Below are 14,726 nucleotides of genomic sequence, written 5' to 3' on the forward strand. Positions count from 1 at the left end.
GTTTCCCACAATTAGAATCATATTAAGAGGAGACTAAAGTCTTTATTAGCATTAATCGTAGGTGGTAGCTACAAGGAACCAGCCACCTCTTTAGTTCTGGTTTCCCAAAGTGTTTGGAGATAGGTTAATGTGGGTTCTGAGAAAAACAAGGTTCCTATGGTTAAAAAATAAGTTAGAGAAATATTAGGTTAAATAAGGTTAAACCTATTTCATTACTGGGTGCTCTTTGGTGCACAAGGATATGCAAATGAGCTCCCTGACTCTCTAAGGTGAGGATGTAGAATAAAGAATTTTCCAAATGTAAACCAAGGCCCAAACTTCCTCCGTGTATGTTCATTCATATTACACCTTAAGGACAGTTTAAACCTTAGCTCAATTTTGTAATGTGGCTTTGATATTTAAGTATTTTTAAATGCAACAAATGTGACAAATGTCACATGAACATAGGTAGCTCTAACAAGTATTTAGGGCCATCTCAGAGACGCTGGAGGTTATTTGGACCAAGAATGATTGATTTTTCTCTTGATTGCTACACTATTCAAGGCTTAGCTTGTAAAGTCACTGCTATGAAAGCAGTGTAAATCCAGAAAAATATTCAGGTCTTTTGCCACAAGAGGAGACCATCGATTTTTGAACTAGAAACAATATCTGAACCCATCAAGAAAGAGGAGACAGGGCCATTTTGGATATAAAAATATCAAGTCACACGTAGGGCTGTGAGACTTAAGAGTCTTTGACAACTCAGAAGTAGATCTGCCTGATGGGAACTGAGGAAATGGGTCAGGGATATCGGTAGAGGATTCCTAATGAAGTATAAGGAAATCAAAATGAATAAATGAATACAATGGGTTGGTTATTAATATTCTACCCATTAAAGGCACAGCCTGAAGTCATAGCAAAGCCTCCTGGTGCTGCCTGTAGAATAAATGCTAAGTAAATGAACAATCATAGCAAAGCTTCCCTCATTGTGGTTTAGTTTCTGATTCTTTCCCACTTGTTCTCATGTAGACGCCAATCCTCATCTTTAAGTCCCAGAAACTTGGCAGATTTCTCCCTACCCTGAGTGTAATAGAAATTGTCACATGAGAACGTAAAAACGATATACAAAGAATTTATTTACCCAGCATGGGAAAAACTACTTTAGAAAGAGCATACAGTCTCTTAACACATTACAATGAATGAAAGGAGAATGAACTTAAGCAAAGGAGAAGATAACAAAAGCTCTTATCTAATCACATCAAGTAGTCATTTTTGTGTTCCTCAAGAATGATACCTGATGAATTCTCTTATTTGTGCAAAAATTTCTTTTCACTTATTCAAATGTGCTTTGAATAACTTAGTGTTTCAATTAACTATCATACTTCTATGCGAACACACGTGTGTGTATAGATGTATAATCCGTCAGTTAGCTGCTATTTACTGAGTACGTACTATGGGCCAGGTACTATTCTAAGTTCTTTATGTATATAAACCCATTTAATCTTCATAACATCCCTATAATGCTGGTACCACTGTTCTATTTCACAGATGAAGAAACTGAGGCAAAGAGATGTTAAGTGCCTTGCTCAAAGCAATGTGGCTAGTAGTTGGTGAAACTATGATTTGAACCCCAACTGTCTGTCTCCACATCCTAAACTCTTATTAAACTATTAATGCTATTTCTTCTACTTGTATATGAATATGATTCCTTCAAAAAAATTAGGTTCTGAACACTTAGACCCTACTCAGGTCTTTAAATAAATTTAGTTGTGTTTATGAACAAAATCTTTAGTTTCCTCTTTTATAGTAAACTAGATTAGGCAAAACATTCATAATAACTTCTAGAGGGACAGACTAGTAATTTTCTCCTTTTGAAACTAACAATAAAAACATGACAAGTGGCATCTACCTCTAATCTGAGGAGTCACCTAGCCTCCTTCCTTCCTGAGATCTGCCAGCAATAGGTTGGCTTACAGTGTTTGAGTAGACAAGCTGCCTGCATTCAAAATGATATAGATAACTGACACAATTAGGGAGAAAATTGAGAGGTTTCCTGCTTTTCCAGAATTACCAAGGGAACTACTGCAATTCTTCACTTCCCTTTGGCAGATGACCTGCCGGCCAAGCACCCATTAGCCTCCTTCCTCATATCTCACCTGCTTCACCACCACAGTCCCGGGCAACACTGCTCATGACGACACTGGTTTTATTACCATGGCACTGCTCATTACGAACGACCTGTGTGTACACTTCTGCATCTCCAGCAAAACAACAAAAGAAAAAAGAGAACTGGCCCATCTCCCAGTGAGCTCTTGCAAATTCTTTGCATGTTTCACAGAATGTATCATGGCTGATAAACCTTTATCAACTCAGCATCACAAAAATAAACATAATCATGGTTTCATGCGAGCCATTTTGGTGTATATAAGCAATGGGTCACACGCCTTCCTTTTCCTTTGACCCACCCTCTATGAAGCCTGACAGGTGGGGTACATCCTCACTCTGGACTGGCTCTCCGGCTGTTATCATGGCTCCCCCGTGCTTGCTCAAAACCAACAACACATTCCTTGTTGGTCCAGCTCCTGGGGACTGTGCATTAGGACTCAGTCTCCAAGACTTCATGGGGACTGGGTCTGTCCTAAAAGAGCTGAAAAAATTTATCAAATAGATGCAGTTTTACTTTTAGCATCATCCATCTACCTCCTTGCTTCCTGAGTTCCTTCTCTCTCCAGGATTCCTTCATCTGCCTGCGTCCCAGGAGCTGGGCACCACAGTCTCTCTCCCAACTCAACAAAAACTTCTACCCAGGAAGGGGCCCAAACTAACAATTTTATAACTTGGTGTGAAAAATTTACTGCTACCTCGGGTATGAGCTCTTCCATCTAATTGCAGAATACAAGCCTTACAGAAAAGGTTTTCGAAACAAGCAAAGTTCCCAGAACCCCTGAACTTATTCCACATACAGGGGTCACAACTCAAATGCCTACAAATGCCACTCTGGTGATGGAAATGAGTAGAGCAGGCAAGAGTCAGACAAGAGGGAACAGTGAAGCCTGGGGCACTCTGAAGAGCTCACATTTTCTCTAAACCTGTTGCCACTGTTGTCGTGAAAGAATATAATCCTAGGCTTGTCAGATATTCTAATTTTTTTTTTCTAGTGGAAGTGGAAAATATGTCCCTTTATGTGATTTCTTCTACGTTTTAAATGTTGGCAGTCAATCAAGACTTCAAAATCACTCCGCAGGCCTTATAAAAACACACTGTGGGTCTGAGCTACCCCAGGGGCATGCAGTTTGAGACCTCTGCCTTGGACAATGATGTTCTCTCCATCTGGTCCTTAGCCCCCAGTCCCATAACTCCTGCGTATCTAAGTTGTGTATGGTGATTGTCCCGAATCTGATCTGGTTCTAGAGCTGGTCATTAATATCTTTATTAAGGAGAATGCTTTATGGTTTTCAATGCACTGTTAACACACACAATCTAATTTTCACAATCATCAGTCAGAATGCTCTTATTGACTCTATGGTGATATATCACTATCTGCTTGACTATGATTAAACATGTGCATATATATCACATATGTATGTATGTACATATATAATATGACATTATATGATTATCTGTTATGCTGTAAGCTTATATGCTGACAGCAAAGCTCTCTCCAAATTCTTTTTTTAAATTATGAATATATATATATATATATATATATATATATATATATATTGGTGTTTTTTTTGGTCGTGCCACATGGCTTGAGGGATCTTAGTTCCCTGACCAGGGATCGAACCTGGGCTCTCAGCAGTGAAAGCGCAGAGTCCTAACCACTGGACCGCCAGAGAATTCCCTCTCCAAATTCTTAAAGGTAAACTACATAATTTGCACACAATGAAAAAGACCAGATTATGCAAAAAGGACCTTAGAGATAAAGTATTTCCTGGGTCAGAAATAAAAAGAGCAAAAAGTTGGTTATAATCTAATAGGTGGTATGAAGAATTTAACATGAGAATATTTTGATCTTTTGGTAGAGCTGTTGGTGAGTTTGGTAAAAAAAAAATTCTTATGTCAGAGAGGAAGTCTCCATTCTCTCTGGGGCAGAGGATACTCTGCCTCAAACATAACCCAGCATGTCCTGTCCTAGAGGGAGATAAATAAATTATTATCAGAAAATTAACCCACTTGTTTACAGAGCTTAGAATCTTCACTTATTATGATTCAGTGCTTACCAAATAATCGTCTGATCATCATTCAGCATATATTTAGATTTTTAAAAAGAGAGTGGATGCATTGGCTGGAAAAAATGGGTATCAAGTTCCCTGAACAGTCACATCTCTTGCTGTAAATTTATAAATTGGCAACCAGGCCAGTTCTCCTTCCACTGCAACAGCTACAGGCAGGTCAGGGTGGCCCAGAAACAATGCGGGGACCTAAGGCCAGTGATGTGGTCTAAGAAGCATCGTCTACTGCCACCAAGGACACATTTCCATGCCGAATCAGGCACAACCCAAGCAGGTGAACTTTCCCCTTCTTAGTTTATGTCTAAACCTAAAGGGACACTTGCTTAACCAAGCATGTGAAGCTGGGCCTAGGAAGATTTCTTTGAACAGTTTTATTGAGATATAACTCATGTAGCATAAAATTCATCCATTGAAAATGTACAACGAAGCCATTTTTAGTATATTTACAGAGTGTGATCTAATCATCATAATCTCATTTTAGAACTTTTTTTTTCACCTCATAAAGAAAACATGCTTATTAGCAGTCATTCCCCACCCCAATCCAGTTCTATTTTCTGTCTCTACAGATGTGCCTATTCTGGACAAGTCACATAAATGGAATTATACAATAATAATTAAAGAGGCCTTTTGTGATTGGCCTCTTTCGCTGATACCACGTTTTTGAGGTTTGTCTGTGTTGTGTGTGTCAGTACTTCAATACTGCTACTGTGAAGATTTGGAGAATGACTGTTGTGACCAAAACCCCAAACTGCAAACTCTGCTGGCGATGTGGTTTTTGTTGTTAACATTCTTTTCTATTGCTCCAAGGGTTTTTTAAAAAAGAACACTCCAGTGTAATATTTTAGCCCCAAGGAAACTTTACTACTCTCAATTTATTTTTTATTTTATTTTATTTAAAAAAATTTTTATTGGAGTATAGTTGATTTAAAGTGTTCAATTTAATTTAAATCTCACTTCCTTTTTAAAAAATGCAATCTGTCCCTCTTTCTGTTATTAGGTTCATTTTTGCACATCCCTTCCCTTCCCTACACCCACCCTCCTTCCTGTCAGCCGGTGGAGCAGCGCAGGCTGTCCTGCAGAGGCTCCTGCTACCCTCCCACTTTCCAGGTGGTAGTGGGGGGCGGGGAGCGGGTTCCTCTGCCTCCAGGGCTCGGAGATCAGCCCCCATTTACATCACCTTCCTTTAAGTCGCAGATAAAATGAGTTGTCCTGCCTCTGAGCTCCCTCCGGACCCAGCTCGGCGCAGTCCATCATGACCCTCAGTGAGTGAGGGCAGGGACCAGACCTCAGTCATCTTATCCCCCATCCCCAGCGGCCGTACACTGCACCAAATAAAAGAGCTACAGATGGAACTGAATCAAAGGACAAAGACCCTGATGTGACCATTTGGGGATTTCATAAAGTAACAGGAAAAGAACAAAGTTCCCCAGTCTGGGAACACTTCAATTGCAGAGAAGTTACATAAAAGGTGAATAAAACATTCTAAGATAACATAGGCTTGCTAACGCTCTGTCACGTGCAGCGCGCTCCCTCTTGCCCTCACTGATCAAGTGTTAGCGTGTAACGCCAGCTGTCTCTTTAAATCTCTCTGTCTTTGGAGTCCTGTTTTCCAAAATGCCCTTTGAAGTCAATAGTCCCAGTTCAGGTTTCCCAGGACTAGCATGGTGGCTGATTGGGACTGGTGTCTCTGCCCACCTGGGCAGGCTTTATACCACTCTGAATTCCAACTGCTGTGGCGCCCTTACAGGCAATCTGATTTTCTAACGTGGCCTAGGTCACAGATCTGTCGGCATCTGTCTTTGATCTTCCATCTCCTATCTTGAGGCGCCATGTGCTTTTATTAGGATTTGTGGGTGTATGATTGGCAGCAAAGCCAAGGCAGGGTAAGGGAATCACATCTTTCATTACTCTCATTTGCTCGGCTTTGCAGTCTCTGAATCATGGCAGGACCAGGAGGGGAGCAGAGCATGCCCCCTGCGATTCTCTATCTTGGGCTCACTACTTTGCCTGGGACCATCTCCCTTGCTCTGAATTCCTCCGGCAAATGTGTCAGCACCTGATTCTGCTTCCATTTTCCTTCTCATATTTCACTCTGGGAGCCTGATACGTGGTTGGACCTGACAAGAATAAATTTATAAGGATGCAAGCCCCAGAAAACCCTGAATATATTCCTGTTTAAGGGTCCATGGGGGCAACAAAGAAATCATCTCTAACTCATTTTTGAGCACTGTAACAAGGGCATTTTCTGGGGGAGAAAAATCATGTTTTATTTTTGCACTCGTAATGTTCACAGCTGTTAAGGACTTTGTCACCTCTAATGACAATACATTACAGAGAACATTTCAGCATCTGCAAGGGAAGGCGGGGCCAGTGATGAGGGCTGGCCCCAGCTCCTCCCAGCTGCTGCACTTTTCACCAAACGAAATCAATTACTATGTATCTTGATGCTGGAGTTAGGCTATTGGTTTTTAACTAATCAAGTTCTGCAGCAATTCCTTCCCGCAAAATAATTTTTATTAATGCGAGGTGAGATGAGAAAGCTCCACTTTGCCTGGAGCAGCCTGCTGATATGCTAATACCTCCTAACGCTGAAATGCTAATGAATCAAAATCTAATCCTCATTTAGACAGAAGGGAGCACAGAGTTTGGAATCACAAGACTCAGGTGGGAGTCTCTTTGCCACTGATCCACGAGGAGCCTCAGTTACTTCACTGCTAAAATGGGCTTCTCGTGAGAATTATATAAGATCAAGTACGTAGCTGGTATATGGTGAAACGCACTACAGATATTAATTATATGTAAATATATAACTATCTACAAAAAACTCATATGCATATCAATGTCCTCAAAGTGAAATGGGGTCTGTTTCTGCAGTGTTTAATATAAGCTTTCCTAAAGAACTGCATTAGAGGAAGCATAAATACTACTTAGCAAGACATCTCCCCTCAACAGATCTTTCAGACGTACTGGTAGCATCTTTGAACAATAGCTTCAGGACAAGATTGCCTCATTTAGGACCTGGGCAGAATTTGAAGTTATTTATCTGGGTGACCAAAGGAGTCAATACTAGAAATGGGCTATTAGAAACCTGAGAAAGGAGGTAGAAGTCCACCAAGTGGTGAGAGATTAAATACAGTAAAACCATGTAATGGAATACCATACAGCGTTTGAAAATGATGTTTCAGAAGAATCTTTCATGACATGGAGAAACAGCCATGATATACGCACTAAGAAAAATGAGGTTATTAACCAAAAATGTATACATGCATTTTTATGTAAATGTGTATATGTAAATGTATGTCTAGAGAAAAGGCTAGAAAGTAGTTGTTGTAGACTGAATATTTGTGTCCCCCCACCCCAAATTCATATGTTGAAACTCCACCCCTCCCCTGATGTGATGGTATTAGGAGGTGAGGCCTTTGGAAGGTAATTAGGATTAGGTGAGGTTATGAGAGTGGAGCCCTCATGAATAGGATTAGTGCCCTTATGAGAGTCACAAGAGCACTGGCTTCCTCTCTCTGCTCTACCCCATGTGAGGATACAAGGAGAAGTCAGCAATCTGCAAACCAGAAGAGAGACTTCACCAACCTGACCATGCTGGCACCTTGGTCTTGGATGTCCAGCCTCCAGAACTGTGGGCAATAAATTTCTGTTGTTTATAAGCCACCCAGTCTATGGTACATTGTTATAGCAGCACAAACTGAATAAGACAGAAATACACTAAAACTACCTCTATACAAGTACAAAAGTGAGGATGACATGCTTAATAATAGTTCATCTTCTAAAAAATCAATTTTAGATGACTATAAATTTAATGTGAAAGGAGAAAAAATGTAATATGAACAGCAGTTTAACATGGATGCTAAGAAATTAATGCACTTATAATCTGCTGAATAGAAGCATACAACAGATCAAGTGAGATTACCAACATATTCGAGGCTGCTCAGAACTTATCCAGTAGAAACTATCACATTTTAAGAGGGAGGATGAAAAATGGAGTTTATTCAGAGATGGAAGATCAGCATCCTGATTTCTGCTAAGTGTTTGATACCTAGTGTGTCGTTTAAACCTTATGACAATCTTGTGGGTTCCATCCCATGTTTTACTTTGACTTTTGTATGAGTTTGAATAATAATAATGGAGAGGCAGCAGAGTCCAGTGGTGAAGGGCATGAAGTCTGGAGTCAGATTCTGGCTTCAAATTCTGGACCCATAATGTAATGACCTTGGACAAATTATGTAAGTCCTCTTAGTCTCAGTGTCGTCCTATGTAAAATGGGATAATAACACCACCCACCTCGAGTGCGGATGTGAGGATGTAAAATACTAATTACGATTCCCAACACACACTGAGTACTTTTAAAGTTATTATTATTAAGCAGTGCTAGTAGTTGAAGTGACCTAGAGTATTTTTCGGAAGCTCAGAGAGGAGTATTACAGTTGTGGCAATAGAATAAAGGAACTTCTGGAAAGGACCTAAATCCACTCTGAGGGAATTTTAAAATGTATGAGCAGATGGTATATGCCTTCAAGGGCCATCACCCCGGATCTGCCTCTGTGTGTTAGGTACCATCTCTCACATCCTGTCTCTTATTCCAAATTCTCTGATCTTTTTCTTTTTAATTAATTACCGACTGGAGCCACTCGCTAAGGATGGAGGCATTTGAGACATAGGAAAAGATGTCATTCAAGGACGAAACCAAGACAGGACATTTAGGACAGCAGAACTTCAGATGTAAACTTTGATTTACAGGTCGCAAGTCTGAATTTTGTGGGTGCAAACAGAATTCTACCCTAGGGGTTCAATTCATATGAAGTTAAAACAATGAGGGCTTGGTTTATAAACTGAAATGTTAATTCATTTGCAATGCGTAATACAAGCTCCACTAGAAAATACAGCTAGAAATTCACAATCACTCAGGCGTTACTCTCCCTGATAGGAAAGTCAATTTTTATAGTTGAAAGTTTGATTTCTGAAAATAGACTACAAAGTAAGGAGTTGTTGCCATGAAGGCTTTTCCTCTATTGTATGCACTGCTTTCTTTCCAATATTTCCACTAGGACAATGCCTGACACAGTAACTGCTCCATAAATTGTTGAGTTGAATAAAAGAACGAAAGAACAAAGGAAGGAAGGAGGAGGGAGAGAGGGAAGGGGAGAAGTGGAGGTGGGGGAGGGAGGATGGTTTCAGGGGCTATTGTCACCAGCCAAGGTGAGCCTGACTCCTCTGTCATTGTCACCCAAGGCTAGCCATACAACATGGTCAGGCTTGCTGTCACGTGCTCAGTCTCCGGATGCCTGGATAGAGCTGTTGCCCAGTGACAAATTCTTGTTTAAACAAACATGCCATAGACACCCAGAATTTGAAAGAGGGCTGGAGCCAGGAGAAATGGGACATCACAGGAATTTAGTCTCTGTCCTTCCTGCCCCAGGCATCTCCGGCCACAAGGCTCACTTACACAATGGACTCTACTTTCCTATTAAACTCCAGATTTTGTTGTTGTTGTTTTAATTTAAACTCCATCACTGTGGAAAACACTGAGCATTTACAACTGATGAGCTTTTATCTTAGATCTGGGGAGAAAACTTAAATGAGTTCAGAACTGGATTTCTCATTTTTTAAACTAAATTTTCTTACATTAGATTTTATAATATTACCTGTCTGTCCTTAACAATCAGCTGAAGAGTTGAAAGCCTCTGCTTCCCCTTCTCCCCAAATGGTACAGCTTCTCTTACACATTAAGAGAAGCTCCAAATCCACATTCCACAAAGGAATAATGACTATTTACAACGCCCTTAAAATTCTATTACATCCCTCTCTGTCCTACGGCGGCCCCCAAACAGACCATAACTGTGTAAACTAACTTTAAAAATTTCACATGACCTCTACCAGTCAGTTATAAATCTCAAAACGGCATTTTCCCTTGAATCCAGATAATCTGACCCTAAATCCCTTAGTCTTAACTGCAATGCTATGCTCATTTTGGAGGGGAAACTTATCATTTGAGTGTTAATACTCAAGATATACAATTTAAGGCATTATTTTGAGAGTGAAAATGTAAACAAGTATGGAGAGAGGTGATATACAGCCCTGAATCATTCAGAGATCACAGATGGATTTGTGGAAGAGAATTTGACCCATGTACAAAAAAATTGCTAAGTGCAGGAAAACATCTCTGAGGTTGTAATATTAGCTCCACCTTGGTCGATGCTTAAGCAAAAATAAATTAATAAAATGAAAATGTAAGAAAAACCCCTGCATTTTCCCTTCTTTTCAACTTTCTTTTTCTCTCCTTTATTTTGGCATTCAGTTTTGCCCATGTTCTAATTTTATAATTACACAAATAATACATAGATTACTTGTTGTCAGAATTTGAGCGATACAGAAGTTGTACAGAGTATGAATGTCGCCCTTTAACCATCTCCCCCCATTCCCAGAGGTAATCGTGACTGAGCATTAACTTCACAGCCTTCCATTTTTTTAAAAAAATGCTTTTACATTTTCTTAAGAATATATACTCATAGAAGAGAACATAAGGTTATTTATGTAAGGTTATATTTTTGAAAATAAATAGGATCTTACTATATGTATTACTCAGTACTTTTTTCACTTAATAATATCTTTAGAAATAGTCATGTGTCAAATCATATAGGGATACCACATTCTTTCTAGTAGCTCTATAGTTTTCTACAATATGGTACAATAGTGTATTGTACCATTCTCAAAGGATGGTCATTTAGGCTGTTTCTAGTTTTATTTTTAGTGAATCCTTCTTTGAGAAATGTTATGCACATATGCAAATAGGTATAAATACAGGACAGACTGCTAGAATTGGAATCGTTGAGTCAAAGAGCATGTGTACCTAATCTTTTAATAAAAATTGCTTAAATTCCATCCAAAAAGAACATCCAAATGTATACTACTCTCCATTGTCTCCGTGAGTCTCTATTTCCATGCACCAGTGCCAACGCCGAAATTCATTGATCTTTTTATTATTTACTATCAGATAATTTTAAAAATTACACCTCATTTACATTGCCTTGGTGATTAAGTAGATCAAGTATAAGTTTATATGTATTTTAGCCATATATATTTGGCTCCATCTCCTGTAAATTTGACCATTATACTCTTGGATTATTTTCTTTTCTTATTGATTTGTATTTTGTATATTTTTAATATTAATCTTCTTTCTGCTACACACGTAAGAAATATTTTTCCTCAATCTCACATTTGCCCTTTATATTTGCCTATGGTGTTTTTTTTCCTGGTCCAGAAAAAATTTTTTTAATTATATTACCAAAAGTAATCATATTATGACTGTCCCAGCTGAGTACCTGCAGAGAGTTTCTAGGCATGGTGCAGAGAAGGGGAACCCAGGCAGAAGCTGGCAGTGCTTCTGAGTTGAGGTGACAGAGTTGGGAGTCCAGGGAGGGCAGCGTATCAGAGAGGGAAGAGCAGCACAGAGAGAGACCTCCAGGGATCTGCAGCCTGTTCCCTGTGAGAATTCAGTTGAGTACTGATCAATGCATGTGTGTGAGGAAACTACCTGAGGCCAAGGAAAGAACCAACCCAAAGGATTAGAGTGAGCGGTGCCCAGAGCCCACACAGGGCTAAGAGTAGTGTTGTCTGCAACAGCTAGATTAGAAAACCTCATAGTTCGAGAGCACTGATTAGGATCAAAGAAGTGTCTTGCCACAGTAAAGATCCAAAGGGATCAAAGCGTTTCCAAGTAACTTAGCCACATTGCAGAGCAAAGCTGAAGAATATTTCTAGGAATACAAAAAATCTAGCAGCCAATAAGGTAAAATGCAAAATGTTTAGCATTTAATAATAAATTACACAGCCTGCAAAGAAGCAGGAAAGTACAACCCTTAATGAGGAGAAAATCAATCAACCAATCAAAACTGACCCAGAAACAACACAGATTTTAGAATTAGTAGAATAAGACATTGAAGCAGTTATTAAAACTGTGTTCCATATGTTTGAGAAGCTAGAGACTGAACATGTGACGACTGAACATGTTAAGTAGAGGCATGAAGGATGTTTAAAAGACCCAACTAAAACTTCTAGGGCTTCCCTGGTGGCGCAGTGGTTGAGAATCTGCCTGCTAATGCAGGGGACACGGGTTCGAGCCCTGGTCTGGGAAGATCCCACATGCCGCAGAGTGGCTAGGCCCGTGAGCCACAATTACTGAGCCTGTGCGTCTGGAGCCTGTGCTCCGAAACAAGAGAGGCCGCGATAGTGAGAGGCCCGCGCACCGTGATGAAGAGTGGCCCCCGCTTGCCACAACTGGAGAGAGCCCTCGCGCAGAAATGAAGACCCAACACAGCCATAAATTAATTAATTAATTAATTTAAAAAAAAAAAAAAACTTCTAAAGATGAAAAACATAAGGTCAAGGTAAAAATACAGCAGATGAGATTAATGGCAGATTAGACATTGCCAACAATGATAAAAAAATAGTGAACATGAAAACACAGCAATAGAAACTGTTCAAAATTAAATTGTGAAAATGACTGGTAAAAAAAAAAATACAGCATCAGTGAATTGAGGACAACTTCAAGGGAGCAAATATACACATAACTGGCATACACAAAGGAGAGGAGAGGGTGAAGGAACCAAAAAAAATATTTGAAAAAAATGGCCAAAACCTTTCCAAATTTGATGAAAACATTTACAGTTGCAGAGACCACAGATCCAAGGAAAAAACCACATGCACAAGAAATATGAAGAAAACTACACTAAGGCACATCATGACTAAATTGCTTAAAAGCAGTGATAAGAAGAAAATCTTAAAAGCAGAGAAAAAACATATTACATACTGAGAAACAAAGATAAGGGTGACAGCAGATTTCTCATCAGAAACAATGCAAGCTAAAAGACAGTGCAGCAACAATTTAAAAAGTATTGAAAGAATAATACCATCAGCCTAGAATTCTTTATTCGGTGAAAATATTTTTTGAAATTAAGGTTCAATGAAAATGTTTCTAGATATACACAAATGGAAAAGACTCATCACCAACAGTTCTGCAATACCAAACATTTTAAGCTCTTCAAGCAGAAGGAAAATGACAACAAAATGAAACTGTGACCTACACAAATGAATGAAGATTACTGGAGAAAATCTATGTGACTTTGGTTAAGGCAAAGATTTTCTAGATACAATGCCAAAAGCATATCCATAAGAGAAACAAAATTATAAATTGAACTTCACCAAAATTAAGAACTTCTGCTCTTTGAAATATCCGAGTAAGATAATGAAAAGACAACCCACAGACAGGAATAACATTTGCAAGTCACATATTGGATAAAGAACTTAATTATAAGTATATAAAAGCTCTCAAAAGTTGGTAATAAGAAAACAAATAGTATCACATAAAATGGGCAAAAGAGTTTGAACTGACACATCACCCGTGAAAACCTATGGATGGATAAGAAGTACATGAAAAAATGGTCAACATCATTAGTCATTAGGGATATACAAATTAAAATCACAATGAGGTATTACTGCTTGCATAACAGAATGGTTACAATTAAAATGACCGATCATATCTAGTGCTGGTGAGGATGTAGAAAAACTGAAACTCAAATACTGCTTAGGGTTATGTATGCATTCTCATCTGGTGACTCAGCTGGAGAAGAATCTACTCAAGTTGATGGCAGAATTTATTTCCTTGTAGCTATAGGGCTGAGAGCTTTAGAATTTTTTGCTGACTATTGGCTAGAGGCTTCCTCAGCTCCTAGATGCAACCCCACAGTTCCCTGTCATGTGGTCCTTTCCGTAGGCAATTTACAGAGTGGCAGCTTGCTTCTTCAAGGGCAGTTGAAGAGGGAAAGAGCATGAATCTGCTAGCAAGACGGAGCCTTATATAACATAACGTAATCCAAGCATGACATCTCACCACTTTGCCATGTAACATTACAAAATCATGGAATGACATCGTCCACTTTGCCATATCCTGTTGATTAGAAGCGAGTCTCAGGTCCTGCCCACACTCTAAGGGAGGGGAATTACACAAAGTGTGAACACCAGGAGGGGGAAGGTCACATTGGAGGCTGTGAGCCACACAGGCATTCCTTTCTTAGTAACTTTGATGGAAAATTCTTCAAAAGTTGGCTTTGCTTTTGATAGATGCCCTTTACAGTATAAAGTTGTTTTTTTTTTCTTTTCTGAGTGTGCTTTGAGGGATATTTTGGGTTTGGGGGGGGTGGTTGTGTGCCTCTCATTTCATTGCTTTGCTCAGAATTTGAATTACATCAAATGCAATTTTGGCATCCATAGTGATGAACATATGGATTTAAGTTTTAAAATCTGTTAAGGTGGTGATATTATTTCTAGTACATTATAACATAGTGAGTAATCAATGATGACTCATCCCTGTGTTCCTGAGAAATACCCTTTTTAATACATTGGTGGATTTGATTTGCAAGTATTTTATTTAGGATGTTTGTATCTAAATTCAAAAATGAGCTTGAACTATAGCTTTATTTTTATTTTATGGCACTTTATTCT

This window comes from Balaenoptera ricei, chromosome 12 (assembly GCF_028023285.1).
Source record: "Balaenoptera ricei isolate mBalRic1 chromosome 12, mBalRic1.hap2, whole genome shotgun sequence".
In the NCBI taxonomy this organism is placed as follows: domain Eukaryota; kingdom Metazoa; phylum Chordata; class Mammalia; order Artiodactyla; family Balaenopteridae; genus Balaenoptera; species Balaenoptera ricei.